The following is a 20016-nucleotide window of genomic DNA, read 5'->3' on the forward strand; positions in this document are numbered from 1 at the left end:
TTCCTTTTTACATGTACTATAAACCATGCTCACTAAAGAAGAGAGAATAGTCATAGTGTGTGGACGGATGAAAGGGCTAACCTATGCTGAGGTGCAGGCGATGTTTTGGCAAAAAATTCACAAAACTGCTCCGTCCAGGGCAAATATCAGGATCATGATGAACAAATTTCTCAGAACAGGATTTGCTACTGGATGAAAGACGTTCAGGAAGACCATCGACATCGGCAGAAACTGTGCACAGGATATAGGACGCAATTGAACGTAGCCCTCAAGCCTCAACACGCAGACTCAGCAGAGAGATTGGTGTATCCCAAGCATCCGTATGGAGAATCCTACGCTTTAAGCCTCACAAACATGCCTACCATATCCAGGTGCATGCACTTGAATGCAGTCTTTCCTCACAGGTGGATTGGACGAGGCTCACCTGATATGACCCTTCTTGATTTCTTTGCCTGGGGTTGCATCAAATCAAAGGTTTACCAGGTGAAGATAAGGGGGAGGGGGGTATCCCGGAATTGAAAAATCGAAATCGAGCTGCTGCGGGCACCATTACACCAGAAACTTTGCAACGAGTGTTCCGATCGACTGTGGAGCGGTGGGGATTGTGCCTAGACAGGGGGGAGGTCATGTTGAATTACATTGATTCCACATCCTAGGGAGGCATTGGATTGATTTGTGTAGTTTTCCCATCAATAAATCTGTTTTTCTTGAAAATGGATCGGAACTTTTGAATCACCCTGTATTTTCCAGAGCAGCAGCAGGTCGCGGACTGTCCTTCGATCGTCAAGCCTGTGTATTCGGAGCTCGTCTATTAGATTATTGTACGAATCAAATCTGGGATAAGTACTACCTTCAAGTTTATACTTCATGTAACGTAACATTTTCGATTGTACTCGCTCTATTTTTGTAGTCTGTATTATACTGATTGTCACCTTGCAATAAAGGGACCCTGGTTCGATTCCTGGTGGAAGAAAATTACACAGTGATTCAGATTACACTTAAAGCTTTAGATCCAGTCCCGATTAGCTTGTCTGAGCATAAATTGGACTTAACCAAACTTAACAATTATTTTGAGCCACACAAACAACAATACAATTGCTGTATAAGTTTTAATACAAAAAGACAAAAGACATTTTTATGTAAGAATACATGTTCCTGAGCTTGGTTATTTCGCAGAGGTAAGCTATTTATAGAAATTATTACAGCCAATTACAATATAATTTGGGTAATGGTTGAGCTAGAGAGCTGCAGGGAGAGAATTTCGTTCGAGCACCAAATAGTTCGCACGGACGACGCTAGATGGTGTACGGATTTGAGAGTTTCTTTGCTGAAACAGGCAAAACGAGGGGTATACACTCGAAGCCAGTAGTACACGTATAACCGTAATTTGTCTGTGGTAGTGGGTCCTCAAATATGGATGGTGAAGTGAAAGACAGTGAAATTTAAACTTAAGTGAACATAGGCGTCACCTCCAATTTAAAATGAAGTTTAGTCTATCTTAGCAATGCACAATGATACATGAAAATGAAACAGATGATTGTGGGTCGAAACTATACTCTGTCGCAGGTATCTATGGAGTAAGCGAACGAGAACAAGTCTGCGAAAGTAGTGACACGAGACGGCTCCGCCAATAAACACGTGAGAGGGAACGGTATTGCGTGGAGGGGGAACTGCAGTTACCAGCCTTCGCAGCAGCGTGTGCTGCCCACTCGATTATCCACAGATTCCGGAGACAGAGTATACCAAAGTGGATATTTTACAATTGATTATTGTCATATAAAAATGATATTTGATTGCATACGCTCGAGTGGGTGGGGGTCCTCGAACGAGCACAAGTGGTCCCACGCAGGACCCTAGCTTGAGCCTATCAAACTCAGCATTAACCTTGGACTATTTTCTACATAATTTTGCCAATACCAAATGACCTGTCCCGATATACCTTTAGTAGAACGAGCTGGTTATCTGACTTCTTATTTCCTTTTTCAAATTATCCATGTCTTCTCGTGCGGTACTGTCATGGAAGAATGAATATACTTGGACCACGTAAACTCGGTTTTTGTAGTGTTAAAGCTGCCTGTCTATGCAACCCAAACAACAAAATTGTCGCTTGGATTGCCAGGTAAGTCTGTTCTGAAGAAATATATCTGTAGATAAGGATGTTTACCATAACCTATGGACAAAGCAAATGTGGAAGTCACTAGCGCCATCAAACGGCTGGACGGCAACTTAAGTTACATAACAGGCTTTTGCGACTAGTCCGTGGCCGACATGAAACTCATAAAATGATTTACTAAATTTCATCCAATTATACATTGTTTAGCGTTATTATTTGCATTGCATTTTATACTTATATTGTAAAATATTGAAACAAAAAAATATTGCTAATTTTAAACATCTGGCAATAGTTTTTATTTCATTTTAAGTACAATAGGTACTCGTCAGTATATTCAATTTATCTGAAGCCAGAAACTATAAATGGGTTTATTGCTTGCAAAGAAGAAAATATCTTACATCAGAAAATGCGTATTTGTGTACTCGATTAAGTGTGTTCACTTTCAGACATATTTTCCTATCTGTACGGTGCAACACTAGGGCATATAACGGGTGTCCCACTCGAAAGGGAACCCATACATTGTCCCGTCATTGGGTAAGTATTTCACCGAATGGCATCAAATTTGGACAGATTGCAGTTCAGTACATGAGAAAGTTGACGTAGCAACACTGTACGTCGTAAAGACTGAAGAAGTGGGTCAACAGGCAGGTTCAGCGAGTCGCCATGTTTCAGTGAAGCGTAAGCGGAGGAAGTGGCTTGATGTGACTATCATTGTTTTTAACAATGCATAGGTATTCTCTTGAATAGCGCGTGTTTATTGTCAAACTGACACTCGGATGGTATCAACAAGACGGCGCAACGTCACACACCTCGGGAGTGAGCATGGCTGAGGTGGAATCGTTTTTCCCTAACAGAGTCATTTACAAAGGATTATGGCCCCCAAGCCGGATTTGACCCCACCTGACTTCTTCCTATGGGGTAACAAAGGAAAGGTCTTCAAGAACAAACCACGCACCCTCGATGAGCTACGGGAAAACATCCACCGTGAAATCCATGCAGTGATACCCGAGGTTCTGACAGCTACATTCACAAACTCAACGTCGTGTTCAACTGTTGGTGGAGGTCATTTTGTGATGCAATTTCTTTTCCCATAAATACAGGTGGGTCATGTTCAAATTTAGTTTCCTTTACTCTTCATTTCCATTTTTTACAAAACAAATTCAGGGTTCTCTTTCGAGTGGGGCACCCTGTATTTCGTATTAGTTTCGTGGATAGATTCACCTTTTACCTTCGTTACGTCATCACGAAGAAAACTATCCATCTGCCCAACCTCTATACTTCTAATAACCTTGATGCCCACAGGAACCCCAAAGAACACATGGGCGCTACGAGGTCTTCAGGAGAAAGCCTCAGGAAATGGTATATCTAAAAAGAACCAGTCGTAAGGAAATCTTTTCTCGACCACTATTAGAGTTCATGTGAAGAAGGTTCACTGAAATGATGGTTCACATCGAATCTTCATACCTCTGACACCACAATCCACAGGCTGTCAAACAACAAAACTCCTCGAAAAAGAGGTTATTCAAAAGCCATAACTTTATGCAGATCTATACTTGGCGATCCCAGGTTCAAATCCTGGATAAGGCATGCATGTGTCATTTCTGCTGTCCTGTTTTATACGTAAGTGAATCATTCATCCTCATGGTCTAGGTTGACACAAGTAGCAGAAAACCGAAGTAAAATAAGTGAAAATAAAGAAACTAAACAATATTTTCCGTGACTTTACGCAGCGACTTCATTTGCATGCAGGGTACTTTCAACGAGAGTCATGGACTCATCCAATAGGTTAACAATGTGATAGTACGATAACGCCGATTCAGGATGTAGTTATAATGTAAAAAAAAGGTAAAAAAGGTAAAGTGTTCCCCTGTGCTTAGCACCACGCCATGAAGGCGTATAGGGGGTGTGGGGGTAACGCCCCACACTTTCTTGATCCGGTCGTGAGTAGAGGTGATGTGATCAGCATCACGCCCCTGACCGCCTTTACCCCCCAGGGTTTCCCCCAGTTACCCATGTTATTCGACGCTGGGTAGGCGCCGGGGCCGCTTCCACCGTTAGAAAAGTTCCCGGATTTGAACCGGCCGGGGATCGAACAGGGAACCCGGGACCTTTAGCATGGTAGTCAGACGCGTTACCGACTGAGCCACCGCAGCCATTAGTTATAATGTGGGGATTGGAATCTAGTTAAGTGGGTGCATATTTGTGAGCAGCATCGGTTATGTAATCGCGAACTGTTCACTTGGAATCAATGAATCAGATCACTAGGCAAGAATATCAGTACACACTTCTATTCTGTCTGAAGTAGCATCAGAGACGTACAGGGTGAAATTTTTGTTAATAATTTACACGGTTACCTTCCATTTCTTGGTACGCGTAATCGCGACGAATGGTATGAATCGTAAAATCTTGTCCGCACTTGTCATAACCTGCTCCTGGATTTTGTTGAGGAAAGTAGTTTTACACAGGAAGTTACCGTGGCTCACCTGATTGAATGTCGCCACAAGAGGAACAAAACCAGGTAATCGAGGTAGCAGGGGATTTTTGGATTGCGATCGCTGAAAGGAGAGAAGCTACTCGTGCCGAACGAGGTAAGTCATCCTTTTATCCATAACCTTTCATTCTCAGTCAGAAGTGTTGGGGATTAAACATCAAACATGTCATCTAATTGCATATTAGTTTAGTACCTCATGTCTGGCCTTTTAGGGCCAACGCAACCAGCGAGTCTTATAGTTTAAGAGTGAATTACAACCCTAATGGTTCGATCCCAAGTTCAACAGGGTGGAACGCTACGGAATGACGAATTGATTAAATGCGTTGTAAGATAGAATACGGTGGTACAGTAGCAGTTGTAACGGATTGATAAGAAACAAACATCATGAATACATTTTCATCTCACGTGAAACCTCCCATTACCGGCCGGAAAACCTATCCTAAGCATATGGCGTTAACAACCTGCCTCAGGAGGAAAAGCCAACGAAGACGCCAAGGATCAAGATCCGGTCGCGGAGAGCGCGACAGTGCCGGACGGGGGAGAATCGTCTACAGGGCCGCCCGGAAGCCATGGGCCCGAAGTTGGGCCCCGTCAAAAAAAAAAAAACTTCGCGAATTTACATCCCCCATGTTCAGGATTCCGAAATGGCGGAATATTTCAAATGATCGTATATTAAACGTGCTTAATTTGCGAAGTTACCTCGTAACATTGTAAGTGTAGGCAATTGTTGAAAATGACAAGTTTCATGTTAGGAACCTCAAATGTTCCCCAGAATGTTTATCTCTTGTTTTGCACTTCAGAATCTAACCTGTGAGGCATTAAGAACAATAATAGGAGTTCTGAACTTACATTTGCTTCAAGCTACACAATTTTACTTATTTTATCAACTAATATTCTTAGCCCCCTCCCGGAACAATTAGCCCCCTCCCGGAACAATTATCCCCCTTCCCTTTGTTCCTCGTTCTTGGGGGAACTGGGTACATGTGTTTAGAGACAATAAATCATGTAGAAAGATATGATTCGTGTGCAGTTATCGATAATTACTGCTGAAAAAAAACCCAGCGAGTTCATCGAAATAACTTTGTTCACTGTTTGTACTCAACTTGTCTACAGCCAGGAACAAGCACGTGACGTCAATGCCTTGTGTATGTTGAATATATCACGTGATATTGCCAGAACATTGTGGATTAGCTATCCCTACCCCCTTCCTCCTGCTTGTTAAATGTTTATGTAACACTTGCGTTTAGCCTCATTGTCCTATTTCACTGCACCAGTTCTTACCAATTGGACAAAGGGACTCTCCAAAATGCTTCAACAACATACGAATTCTCCATGCGTCAAAATACAGAGCGAGGCAAATAAAAGTGGCCCTGGAGAGGGTGCACATTTGGAACAGTCACATGGTTACAGGAGATGCTGGATGTGGCTGCCGTTCAATTACATCACATCCGTTAAATGAAGAAAGGATGAATTTTGGACGGGTACATAAAGTGTTCAATGAAGCTAAAAAATGTGACTTGCAGCAATAGGGCACGCTGTCGTCATTAAATTCTCAGTGAGGGATTATGGCATAATCTGGGGGGGAGGGTGCGCCATTGGTCTTCGGGGAGGAATGGGCACCCTCGCAGTACCCCCATTGGGTTTCCTCAAATAGTTTGACAGACATAAGATGCTGTCGTTCCAAAAACCTCGTTTTGTATAAAATAGCAAAAAAATTATTAAAAAAATTGTGAATATTGCATTTTTTATTGGCAGCAAATTTTACTCTAAAAATTTAAAGCTGTGTGGTGTGTTCTAAAATAAAATATATGGCACGGAATATAAAGGTTGAACTCTGTACATACTCAAAGCAAAAACGTTCCTGAGCACTTATTTAAATTATGTATTTTCGAATGTAACATGTTCATGAAGAAAGAAACGCTTAGAGCGTTAAAGCGTGATTAGTAATCATTGACAATACAATTGTTAAATTTTACAGTCATGTGGCACAGTTTATTGTCAAGGCGGTATTAAGTATTATGTTATTATTTGCTAAATAAGAATGAATAAATGTATTATAAAAAGCTCATTGGACGGGAAAATCTACGTTGCTCGTTTCATCACTTTCACATTACGATGAGATAAATAGCTTCGGAGGTTGAAATATAAAGATCCAGCAAACGTTAAACTAATTTAAATATTGCTGCTATGAAAAAGGCAGATTTAACGCCTGAATACCGCAATGGAGTCCCAAAAGCAAAAAATGTAGGCGTACAAGACGCACACATCAGATTTCACGTATAACACTTTTTAAACTGCTCTATATAGAGTAAGTATATAGGAAATACCTGTACGTGTGCAGAAGTCATGTCTTTCTAAAGTTGCTATTAAAGCCAGGGTTTTATATGTAGTATTATCCTTATGCAACGTGCACAAAGGTATGTGCCGAAAATAGCGAAAAAAATAATGGTTGCAAATATGTAACTTGAAAGAAAAAAAACAAAAGACCGTATGCGTCATTACCTTTGTGATATTTATTTTCAGATTATTAATTATAGCAAGATATTGAAGGGAATATACAGTAAAAGAAAACACGGTCTTCTTTAAGACAATATTGGGAAACCAGACGGTTGTTGCTATGAAGATAAAGTTAATAAATGGCTACATGCTTCTTTCCAAGTTCCAACTCATATGCAATTGGATACGAAGAGAATCTGAAACGTATATCAGAAGTTCCGAGTCACAAATTGTCATCTTATAACCTTAAGCAATGTAGATTCTTTGATCTTTGTTTTCCAGTATTTGCCTTCATCGTTCTATGTTTACAAACGCGATGCATCTGTTTTTTACGTTGATTTTGCTCTTTCGTTTCTCCGGTTTTCTGTCTACAGCATCTGAAAGCTGTTCGGAGCTGTTTTCTCTCCTTCCTGTTTCGCACTCGTGATTTTGTGAAAAGAAATGTGAAATGCTGCCTCTCCCGGTTATCTGAAAAGCTAGTTTCTCACTCTTAACAACAGCCTTTGAACCTGTAGAAGAATAGAGGTCAGAGATCTCTACCTCCGACCCGCATGCTCTCACACGAATTGACATTTGCTCTTGCCCTAGACTTGGTTCCTCTTCGCATTCAGCAAGAGGAGTCTGCATGTTTCGCGATTTTTCAATGTGAACGTGGCCCAGTGCGTCCATTTCGTTGCGAGGCCGAGAGATCGGGAGAAGTGTGGCGGGCGGCGCTAGCGAAGATGCCGACATTTTCGACCAGTAACGTCCCGCTTAAGTTTACCCTCGAAAGCGTTTTGCATCGCTCGGAATCGTTTGGAGGTTTCGAATGTGCAACACTGTATCAAGATTACGTTGCAGACTAAACCGTTAAAAGTCAAAGGTTTTCGTGAGAATTGTTTGAAATCTGAAAGCTCCTTCGCGACTACAGGTGTCCTGGACAGAGCTGCGAATGGAGTGAGGAACAGATCTTTAACAAAGAGCGTGTTAATTTCGTACTGTGTGTAAGAGTGTGGCTTTTTGTTACTTGCCGTGCTACTTCTTTGTGTAATTGCAGCGTGTGTGTGTGCGTGTGTGGTGTGTAAGTGAGGCGATTGAAATACCAGCCGCAAAGTTTTTGCGCGTGAATCAAAATTTCATCAAACGATGCCAGGAATGTGTGAATGTAGGTGGACATCACTTTGAACAACTCTTATAACACAGGTTAGTGATCGTTTTGCAATATTAATATAAATATCTGCATGCTAAAGATATGTCCATAAAAATAAGCGGGACGTTACTGGTCGTAAATGTCAGAATCTTCGCTAGCGTCGCCCGCCACACTTCTCCCGATCTCTCGGCCTCGCAAAGAAATGGACGGTAGAGAGAGAGAGAGAGAGAGAGAAAGAGATATTACAAAATATTTCAAATATGGAGTTCTGTGTTCCGCAAATTAACAATGTTTTCAAATTTCCTTCAATTTTCTTATGCGAGCGCCATTGAAAAGTCTATGTTTAGAAAATAATATATTTATAAATTAAATGTTGCGTACTAGCAATTATTATTACAATAAAGAATATGTCTAAATGTGAGTTAACTTACAAAATTAATAAAGAGGCATTTTCTCATCAAGGCTGCAGTTCGTAAAAAATCGGGGCAGGGATTAAAAGTAATATACTGTCCAGACTAAATCGGTGAATCGGACGTCTGGTAGCCTTGTATCAATGATTTTAAAACTAAAACTACCCAATATTGCAGACTGGAGACTTCTACACAAGAAACGCATTCATTTATGCAAGAACAAAATTGAAATTTTTACAAATTTAAAAAATCGACGATGTTATTTTCGTAGTTTTTTATAGGTTCACATTTAAATTTCTCAGGGTTCGAGGGGTCGGTCATGGCCCCTCTCCAGGGTTGGCAAGGTAATTTAATCGTTACGTTTCTTACGTAACTTAGCGTAATTTACTTCGCGTAGAAATCCAGTTTATTACGCAGACTTAAAAAAATATAGTTTTTCTTTCCTACCTAAATTAGTGAAACAATTTTTATTTTTTTTACATTTTAAACTTCAATTCTCTTATATATAGGGTTTTTCATTAAGAGCGCTCGAACTTGTGCGCTTGTGTAAGCGATATCACAAAGCTTGTACTTTCAATTCGATGACATTATGTTTTAAAAATTATATCAGCCAAATGGCCGCCGCGGCTCCGCTGGGTGATACCAATCCTGGAGATCCAATTTTCGATGACATTCTCGCACAAAAGTGGCTCAATTTCACCAATGACGCGAGTTATGTTGGCCTTGAGGGCGGCAATCGTCTGGGGTTTGTCGGCATAGACCCTAGATTTCACGTAGCCCCACAAAATAATCTAATGGCGTTAAATCACAAGATCTGGGAGGCCAGCTGATGTCGCCACCTCACGATATAACGGAGCCTTCGAACTTCTCATGCAACAAAGTCAGTGTATCGCGTGCAGTATGGCACGTTGCGCCGTCCTGTTGAAACCACATGTTTGTCAGATCCATCCCATCCAATCTAGGCCAAAAAAATAAATTGTTAACATCACCCTCAAGACCAACATAACTCGCGTCATTGGTGAAATTGTGCCACTTTTGTGCGGTCATTTGGTTGATATAATTTTTAAAACATAATGTCATCGAATTGGCTTAAAAAAAAAGTACAAGCATGGTGATATCACTTACACAATTTGTTTTATTTAATGTCGAGCGCTCTTAATAAAAAAAACCTTTATATTTCAGCACAAGATCATTACTTTCTGAAGATTATTATGCAACCACTTCTTAAAATAATATTTTGGTTTATAATCGATCGTATTTTCAATTAATGGCGAACTTGCTAACGTCACGAAATTTAAATATGCGAGATATGCCAGCAAATGAATTTAAAATTCACGGAACAACCAGAGAGGAGGAAAAAAAAGCCTCAGAAATGAAGAAGAATGCATTATAAACGGCAAATTATACTGAAAAATAATATAGAAGTCAAAAGGCCGAAAAATGCATAAAAACAACAAAATAAAAGTAATGTTTTCTGGCTCTCACTGAAGGAAAACTGGCTGACATTTTCAAGGTTCAGAAAGAAATATATAATTTGCCATCAACTTCCGAGTCCAAGCACGAGAATAAAATGTGCCCTCCATTGTAAGGGATGTAAACCCCCTCGTGTCGATACGTATTTTATGCAAATTACGCGTAATTTGCTAGTAAGTTACTTGGCGTATAAAGCAATAGTAAATTATTTGGCTACTTGAAAAAACTTTGGTCTCGAAATCCATAAAACAGCGGCGATGGGACAACGAACTCAACGTCTCTCAACGAACTGTTTGCGTAACAAGAGTTCAACGCAGTAGTTCTCAAACTTCGTGAGTGCACTTCCCGGTAAAGTCTTATTTTCTTTTTAAAAAATCCGATGGCCTGATCACAACAATTTTACTCTTAAATTACTTTCTACTTTACTTTTTTAAAACTTTGTACATGGATTATTATGAACCCCTTGAAATAAAATATTAGTTATAAAATTAATAGTACGATTGTGTAGAGACTTTTTGACAAATATAATATTAGTTTTTTTTAGGTTTTAACTAGATGTCAACCACTGGATCGAATAAAAATCTCGTAGTTTCCTCAGGCCAACGTCATTAAATTACCAAGTCTGATTTTCATTGACATTTTGCAGTTTGAACACACAAAAATTCCTATTAATACTAATTTATGACTATAATATTGTACTCGGAAAACTGATAACTATATTGTAATTTTGATTTTAATGATACTGGTTGGGGCAAAGTGTTCCAGAACCTCCCGCAGCCTGTTATAATTGATGCAGCGGCCCGGCGGTTGAAAAATACTGTTGTGTAGCTCAAGAACAGGGTTGTGCAATTAGCTACACGTTAAAAAAAGTTTTCTACAAAACACGTAAATTACGCGTAAAAAACGGGTAAAATACGTAAAAAGCTAGAATCAATCATAAAAATGAAAATGAAAATATGGTTTTTGCGATGCGTATTGTTATGTATAGCAGTTGGCAGTGACAGAAAACAAAAAAAAAGATTTTAAAACTTTCCTTCCAAATTTGGATGGGCTCTTATATTGCAATTTTACAAACTGCCATATTCATATCATAATTTGCTAGAAAAGGGAATTTGAAGCTATTACGAAAACTTTGAAATACAATCCAACTAAATTATCGCTAATTCTTATGTTATAAATTCAAGTACCAGTGTAAGACCGATATGTCAACAGGTTTCTCAAGTTTAAAAAATATATAGAAGTACAGCTCTATTTTTAAAAACCTGTTAGTGAGGGTGAGGGTTCGAGGCGGCTGTATAAACAATCTTCAGAAAATAATGATTTTGTGCTGAAATATATAAGAAAATTAAGTTTCAAGTTTAGAATGTAATATAATTAAAGTAGTTTCTATATTAGTAATTTACGAAAAAGAATTAGTTTTTTACATCTGCGTAAAGAACTGGTTATCTAAGCGAAGTAAATTACGCGTAACACGTAAAAAACGTAACGAGTAAATTACCTTGCCAACCCTGTTCAAGAAGTGTAGGCTGTGAGGGGTCCCAAGCCCAACTAAATGAAAATTGAGCCATAGGCTAATTGGGACACTCCGAATTTCACTCTTTTGCGATGATACATTTTCTCTTGTGTAATATTCGGGTAAATATCTTGTCTAACAATATACGAATAAGTATTAATAAGTCAGGGGATGAAATTATATTTAACCGATAGAGAAACAACATCTTTATATTCTAGCCTTATTGTGCACAATGTGGACTTAAAACACCGAATCAATACTAACAAGAACAACAACAATAACATCATTATATTGTTTGTAAAATCTAGTTAACCTCTCCTAAATATCTTTGAGGGTTTTGAACACGAACGTTTACAGATATTTTTTTAGTGTGGTTATATCTTTAAATGTGGATTTCAGAAGTTCTTGCTAAATTTTATCTTCTTGTTTGACTTATGACGTATGTTTCACGTCATCAGAGCGATTTATTGCTTTGTACAAGGTACACCCGTGTGGGTTATCTTTCCCTGTCTATACATTATCAGACATTTCTTTTCAGTCCACTTTACGCACAGGTAGGTTCATCTGGACTAGAACAACAATTTAGAGAGGTACCCAAACCACTATATGCTGCTAGCTTGTATAACCCTTGTAACCCTTGGTTACAAGGCGACGACGTTACCACTGCGCCATCGGGGAGGCACACACAAACCTATCTTAATTAATTCCCAACAGGGAAGAAAAAGTTTCCTCCTTCATGAGAGGATATTATTTTGGATTACTAATCAGTAGTTTTTAATATCGTAATTCAATTCTCAGGTCATAAACTGATATTGTACTTTTGGAGCAGCAATGGAAGAGTCAGTCCAGAGGTAGCGAAAGTGTCTTATTGCAGCTCCGAGCGGAGAGCACTTATGAAATGCACTTATTTAACAAGTTTGAACTTCGTTTACTGCAACCGTGATGTGCTCCTTAGGGCGCAAATCAGAAATTTGTACATCGATATTTCTCGCTACAAATCTGTGAAAAGAATTAAAATAATAGAACTATGAGTTTTTAATAATAAATGTAAATAAAAATGGCCTGAGACTTTTAATTAACATTACTTAAATAATACATATCTTAACTGTTGTTTCGGTAATGACCAGTGGCGGCGATTAGGAGGGCGTGGGAAGCAGTTGCCCCCATTTTTTGCCACTTCTGCTCCCACGCCATGGTTAAGTTTGGCATACTAAGAGAAAGTAAACTGCCCCCCCCCCGAATTTTGACACCCAATTGCACCGGTACTGGTAACAACGTAGCCTGAATTGAATTTGATAGACCGATAATTCTATACTTGTTTTGGGAGTGGACATTTTATTCAATTCGAATACTGGTGTTGCATCAGTTATTCTATTGATGTTTAAATATCCTAACGGCAATTTTACAATAACCCTCAACCTATCTGAACAAGCGTGCCTTATTTTCCTGTGAATATTTGCACAATTTATATTTGCTTAATTTGAAGAAGTTCACTTTACTATCAAGGTTCTATTTAGAGGTGGGGGTCCAAAGAGTCCAAGCTCCCCCCTCCCTACCTCTTAAGCAAAAAGCTGCCATGTTTTGAAACTAAATCAGCAAAATACTTGATGTGCTGTTTGTTGTATATTGTGAAATATACTTACTTCTGACAAACTTAAGCGCATATAAGATTTGCTTGGACTGAATCAGGTGTGTCTTGACAATGTTTGCAGAAATGAATGCATAGTAAAAACGTGCAAGGTAACATTGCAACATACCGTGAGGGCATCAAGGGAAGGCGGGATGTGGACCCCACACATTCACAATGTAAGTTATTTTTAGGTGATGTGATCAGCACCACGCTCCAATCGACTTACTCCCCAGGATTGCATACCAAGGCCCCATTTGTGGGTGAACCCCAGAGAGACTGGAAAAATTCCCGCCAGAAATCTTCCACTTCGGGAATCGAACACTAGTATCCCGTGTAGCAGTCAGACGCCCTGTCGACTTGACCACCGCCGTTCAACCAACATACAAAGGGTCCACGAGTTTTGGTTTGTGTTTTATGCACAGATAGGCTAATTGGGACTGAACCTACAGTTTTCAGTGGGATCTGAACCATGCCTCCGGCTGGTATCGAACCCGGGATCCATTGATTACAAGGCAACGACGTTACCACTACACCATTGTGGAGGCACTACTGGTTTCATAAAAATGTTTGGGCAGTCTGAACTAAAGATATTATTTATATTGTTATTTCCCAAAATGTTCACAGAATATTCGCTACGATTCGTCAAACCTTAAGTGAGGACCACATTTCTATTAACTTTGGCTTATGTTGCCATTAAATATACGGATGAAATTATTTAACTTCTACAAAAAATGTCATTGATGTTAGAATACTGATGATAATGATGTACCATAATTTGCATATAAGATCCATTTTACAATAGAGAACGCATTCTTTAAAATATGAAAGGCTACAGTAGGATTTTATAGGCTACTCCACAGTATATTATTGTATATTATTTTGTTGATGATATTGATTTTTGTGAGTTATCAGTTCGTATACTGTTAACAACTTAAATAATACGCAGTAAAAATATAAACCTTGAGAAAATAGTTATGTAAAAAAATCGAAATAAATGAATAGAAAAAGCAACGATTGTCTTTGTTCTCGATCTTTCTGAAGTAAACAAACCAGAAGTATTTGACCAAAATAAGCTAACTGGAGTAATGCCCAAATTGCATGAATAATATAAACGAAATGAAAGCAGAAGATATTTGCTAATGAGTAAGGTTAACCAGAGGGTATAGTACGGCGTATACCCTGACAAACACCAACATTAATACAAATAACGAGAGAAAGTCAAGGCTCTAGCCAGAATTTTATTTAGGGAGTGGGGGCTCATCCCTAATCAGCACGGGCGTCGCCAGAAGTATTTATAGAGGAATCAGGCCATAGATAAAATTTGATTAGTACAAATAATAATTACAATTATTATTGTTATTTTACAATAATAACTATTATAAGTTATTAAAAATACGTATACCAATTTCATCCAAATTTATTCTTATTCCACCGTATCAGTGAATATCTAACACAATTGTTGTCAATTATTTTTCTTATACTATTTTGTACAGTTAGCACTGAAAATCATAGTTATTGTACTTTATTAACTTTTACATAACCGTTCAAAAAAGGGCTTTAACAGTTGGTGATACATTTTACTCAAAGTTTATATTCTGTGACCTCTCACAAAGAAAACCATAAGTTTTGGAAGCTGTGGATCAATTTATTCTTTGGATTAAATGGTGAAATAAAAAAAAATTAACCTTGTTCCTCTATTATACACTAAACTGTTTTCGAGGTAATGCACTTTTTACTGTGGTTATAACTTTATTTCTGTTATTAACAATAAAAATAAATTAGATATTTGTAGCTACGTGCCTGGAGGAAGTTGGTCTCTACAACGAGTCACTGTAAATCTTATTTTTAGTACACATTGATGCAATGGAACAAACCATTCATCGAGAATCGAACCAGGAACCTTGCGATCACGAGGCGGTAGACTTGACACGTTAAGGTATCTGAAGGAGATGGGTTCGAGGCTAGCCGAGGTCGGTACGGCATGCCTACTGATGCGCTACAGGTGAATCCCTCCGAAGTGCAACGGGGGTCTGCAGGATTAAGGGTGGTGTACGCTAAAAAGGGACACTCAAGTACTCACCGAGGCAGACCGAAGAGTTCCAGCGACTTTGGACAGCTACTTCATGGCTGCGTTCGGCCTCCTTCGTAGAGATTTATCACGGATGCTGGGGAGGACCTCTGTGGCAGCACCCGACTGACGCTTCGGGATTCTTCTCTCCTCTCTCCAGGTGGGCGGGACCAGGCCTAGCGGATGCGCCGACCGAGATGCGCACTGGGGGAGTCCCCTCTTGCCCTCTGACCTCACGGGTCAGCCCGGATGGAAGCAGGAGAAGATTGGACAGCGTAGAGTGGCTGGGAGGATGCTCGGAGTACTTTCGGCAATGTCGGTCGGTATGCGATTGAAGGACATGGTCGGGCGTGAAGCGAGGATATTCCGAAGAGTCGACCCACGCAGCTGAAGCCGATTGGCGACCATGCTTTTCGAAGCCCGGTCTCTGATAGGTGCAGACTCGCTTCCTCTGCCAGTTTCTTCAATTTTCTTCTCTTCTTCTTTTTCATCTCCCAGCCCCTTTCCCCCTCTCCCTTTCTTTTCCCGCTGGAATTAGTGTTCCGAGTCTGAGGAAGCAACAGGTTGCAGGATGGAGCAACAGTTATCGCCGGGACTGTCAGACCGTAAAATTATTCACAGTCAGCATTTTCCCACGTTTTACTTGCACAATAAAATATCATTTCCTCTCCATTGTGGCCTTACTTGAAGCCAACATTCTTCCAGAATGGTCTCGCAATTCAGTCTTGAAGCCTTGAGAAGCGAAAATCTTTCGAATTGCACTTCGACTGCAGCGCCAAATACGATCAGTACACATATTGTTTCTCCCGCGTTATAAACATTTGTTTTTCCACCATAGAAATTATAGAGCATTTTAAGAAGTTCTTATACTTACATTTTCAGACATTAGAACAACCAACATCTCGCAGACTTTCGACTTCCATGATTTAAAACAAGTCAGCAAGCGAACGAATCTAATGAACAAGTCTGCAATGTTGCGTGCTGCGAACTTCACTAGTTAACGTCACTTCCGACAAGACCGTGCTACAAGCATGCGTTTTGAACCTATCGGACACAGCCTCGCTGAATTTGTAATACATACAAACAACACTTTCAAGAAACAGAATCAGTTCCTTCTGTGCCAGTACCGTTTAACATCTCATGGAAATTTATTTTCAAATTTATTTTATTGCTTTACTGCAATTCTTCCTAACCTCTCCCCTTGATCAGAGACCTAACCCATACGGATTGGCAAAAGTATTTCATTTCTTTTCAAGTTTTGAAGCCAGTACCGTATATCTCGCCCATATTTGTTGAGACAAGTTTTCTGAGGAAAGACCACAATACCTTCCTCGGTCTTCCTATCTGTCATGCTCTCCTTCCTAGTTCTTTCCTGTTACTGTCTGTTCATTTCTTCTTTTGTCGAATTCAACCTGCTTTCTGAACATCTCTTATCATTAACTTTGATCCTTCACTTGTTTTCTTTTCCCCAATTCACTTCCCTCCTGATCCTCATTTTTCACTCGCTGCACCATAATTCTCTGTTATAGCTGATGATTTAGCTACAAATTCTCATTACTATAGTATCTTCACTTATTTTATCTCAATAACAATTTATCCTTATCGTTTCGTGCTCTTCAACTATATGATGCACTCACTTCTTTCAATCTTTTTATCTATCTCGCACCATTTTTCTTATATTTTTCGATTTTTAGCGGCCAAAATATTGTTTCTCATATTTACAGTATTAAAGTATTCTAATACCTGTTGACGAACTGATATTCGGAATTGGTTTCATTTCCTTCAATGATTTTTCATTTTAATTTCTTTCCCTACTGCGTCTCTTTATTTATTTATTTTTTTTCGATTTTTGTATACTTTTATATTAATTTTCCTTTTCTAGCATTTCTCAACTTCGTTGCTTTTCAAAAAATTCAACACTGTTACGCCGGAAGTTTTCCTTTCCCGAGTTCGAATCCCGGTGTGGTCATGGGTGTTCTCTGTGCATGTCGCTTCAATAATTTCATCATCCTCTTCGCGATTAGCCAAAAGTGGCAGAAATGCGAAGTAAAATAAACGAAAGCAATCACACATGCTTTGCGATGTACGTGCAATTACGAATTGGAATACATTAGCATCCTAGTAATGATAAAACAAGGGACGGTAACTTGAAACGATAAATACAGACAGTATATCGACAAGTACACATGCAGCATTCCGTGATTACTTGCTACAAGTTGCATATTTTTAGTAGAATTTCAAAACCTTCAACAAAATTTCAATGTATTTATTGTCTGCGCTTATTGTTAGTTTGTCTCTGGCCAGTTCGAAACCTGAGATACTACGTTTAACGTAAACACGCAATTCATATTTTACATTTTCAGGGTGTCCACTTTACGACTATGATAAAATTCAAGTATACTAATTACCGGTTTTCAAGGTGAACTTTCTAAAAGTTCAAGGGTCCAAGGAGATGTTTTCTCTATTTCAACTTTACCACTTCTTACCACCCACACACACGAATATATTAAAAATATAAATGGTTTGTGTGATTCCAATTAATCCAAAAATTATAATTATATTTAATTAAACGGTATATATACTATTTAAAATGTTCAATTCAAGGTGGGGAATTTACATTTGCCATTTCACATACTCACACTCAAAAATACATCTATTGGGCTGGTGCGAATGAAATGTCCGGCCCAGGTGCTTCATTGCCAAAGGCCAAAAAAAATAAAACTACAATACCTGGTTAATCAAAATAGTCGCCGTCTGCAGCCACACACTTTTGTCATCGCTCAGCCAACAATTGGATTCCATGGCGAAAGAAGTCTGGAGTCGGCGAAGCAAAGAACTCCTCAGCGGCATGTTGCACCGCCCGATCATCAGCGAACGTCTTTCCTGTCAGGAAGTGATCGAGATGCTTGAAGAGATGGTAGTCAGTGGGAGAGAGGACGGGAGAATATGCTGGATGAGGAAGGGTTTCATATTCCAACTCATGGAGAGCCTGCACCATCCTTTGCGCGACATGTGGCCAAGCATTGTCGTGCAACATGAGGACACCATGTCTGTTGACCGTTGCTGGATGCTTGCGGAGAAGTTTGCGGTGCATTTCATGGAGTTCAGTACTGTAACGATCTGCATTGATGGTTTCACCTAGCCTGAGAAAGACATGATGGATCACACCCACCATAGACCACCATACCAGCAACAACACCTTCCGGTGGTGGTGAGGTGGTTTTGGAAACAGCCCTGGACGTTGATCACGATCCAACCATTGTCCTGATCGTTTATGATTGTCATAGCAGATCGATTTTTTATCTGAAGTGACAATCCGCTGCAGGAAACCATCCCGTTATTCCTTACACTCAGAGAATTGCACACCTCCAGTCGGCGAGTCTTGTTGACCGGTGTCAAATCATGTGGTACCCATAAGTCGAACTTTTTCACTTTACCGATCGCATGACGCCGCCGAACGATAGCGGTATGGTGTATGCCTAACTCGTCTGCAGTGGCGCGAACACTTTTCCGAGGGTCCGCTTGCACGGCGTTCCTGAGGAGCTCATCCAAACATGATGTTGGTCGATGGCCACGGGAGTCATTTTGTAATGCTGTGTCACCGGAACGAAATTTGACAAACCAGCGGCGAATGGTGCGTTCATTAACCATTCCTGGCCTAAATGCACTGTTAGTGTTTTTGGCGGCTTGCCGAGCAGAATGTCCCAGTTTGAATTCGTAAAGACAAATCACTCGCAATTGTGTGTTCTCCATGGTGCAATTTCAGATGACCCTGTTCAGCAACACACTTCCTGCTGACTGTCTGGGTGCTCCAGTCTGTTTGCTGGACGCATACAGAGTTTATGACGTTAGACCTGTGACCTCAGTAAATCCCTGTGTTGCGTTGTTGAGGTGAGTTTCCCACCAGACGTCAAAGCGGACATTTCATTCGCACCAACCCAATACAAACACAAATCACAAATGTTAGGGGATATAACAATCTATGAAAAATTGTTAATTGTGTAAGAATTTCAAACTCAAATTTACCTACTCAACTTCAAGATATCTTATTTTGCAATAATCTGCCTGTCAGGTAGATTGTTCTGCAAAGGAAACTAACACAGTAAACTGATTAGGAGAATGCTGTTTCATTTGTCAGGCAGCGTTCTTTTCTTTTCCTTCCTCGACAAAAATAAAAGTTAATCTGCGAAAACTTTCCTCGGGGCATTTATAAATGTATGAATTCATTTGGATTAATAAAAGTTGCAATTTTTCACGTCTTCCGTGAAAACGTCACGTAGAATTCACGCATAATTCCCGGAATTCAAGGAATTCCCGGTGGGTAGCCACCCTGATTTTAGGATTGAACTGTACACAGGAGGCAAAATCAAGGTTTACCAAAGTTTTGCGGTATTCACAATATATCGTGTCGAAGCCCTAATGGCTCGGCACTCGCTTATTCATGTCCTCCCAAAACACTGCGTTTGAGGTACAAACCTGACGAGCTGAAATAACGAAACGAAATATGTCTACACACTTATAACTAGGGAACGGAACTTTAGGTAAATAAATGTTTTTTTTTCTACGATAGGACAGAGACCCTCAGTTTTGCAAAATTCTGATCATAGCCTTATATGTCAGCACAGCAAATTTTATTTTACATAAAAACACATTTTCCAGTTTTCCGTATCAGGGTGGCTACAAACAAGCAGAA

At 39.6% G+C, this 20016-nt stretch overlaps 1 protein-coding gene across 4 annotated transcripts in view; it reads right to left on the reverse strand.

Annotated features, from left to right (window-relative positions):
* Positions 1–20016, reverse strand: part of Vmat (Vesicular monoamine transporter) — a 253365-nt gene that overhangs the window by 160742 nt on the left and 72607 nt on the right. The window contains exon 1 of one of the 4 annotated variants that reach the window (XM_083143237.1): positions 15336–15639. The exons of the other annotated variants lie outside the window; for them this stretch is intronic. The gene's annotated coding sequence lies outside the window, so the exon portion shown is untranslated. Of the gene's footprint in view, positions 1–15335; positions 15640–20016 lie in introns of those variants that run through there. 4 annotated transcript variants of the gene reach the window in all.

This window comes from Lepisma saccharinum, chromosome 21 (genome assembly GCF_977018435.1).
Source record: "Lepisma saccharinum chromosome 21, izLepSacc3.1, whole genome shotgun sequence".
NCBI lineage: Eukaryota > Metazoa > Arthropoda > Insecta > Zygentoma > Lepismatidae > Lepisma > Lepisma saccharinum.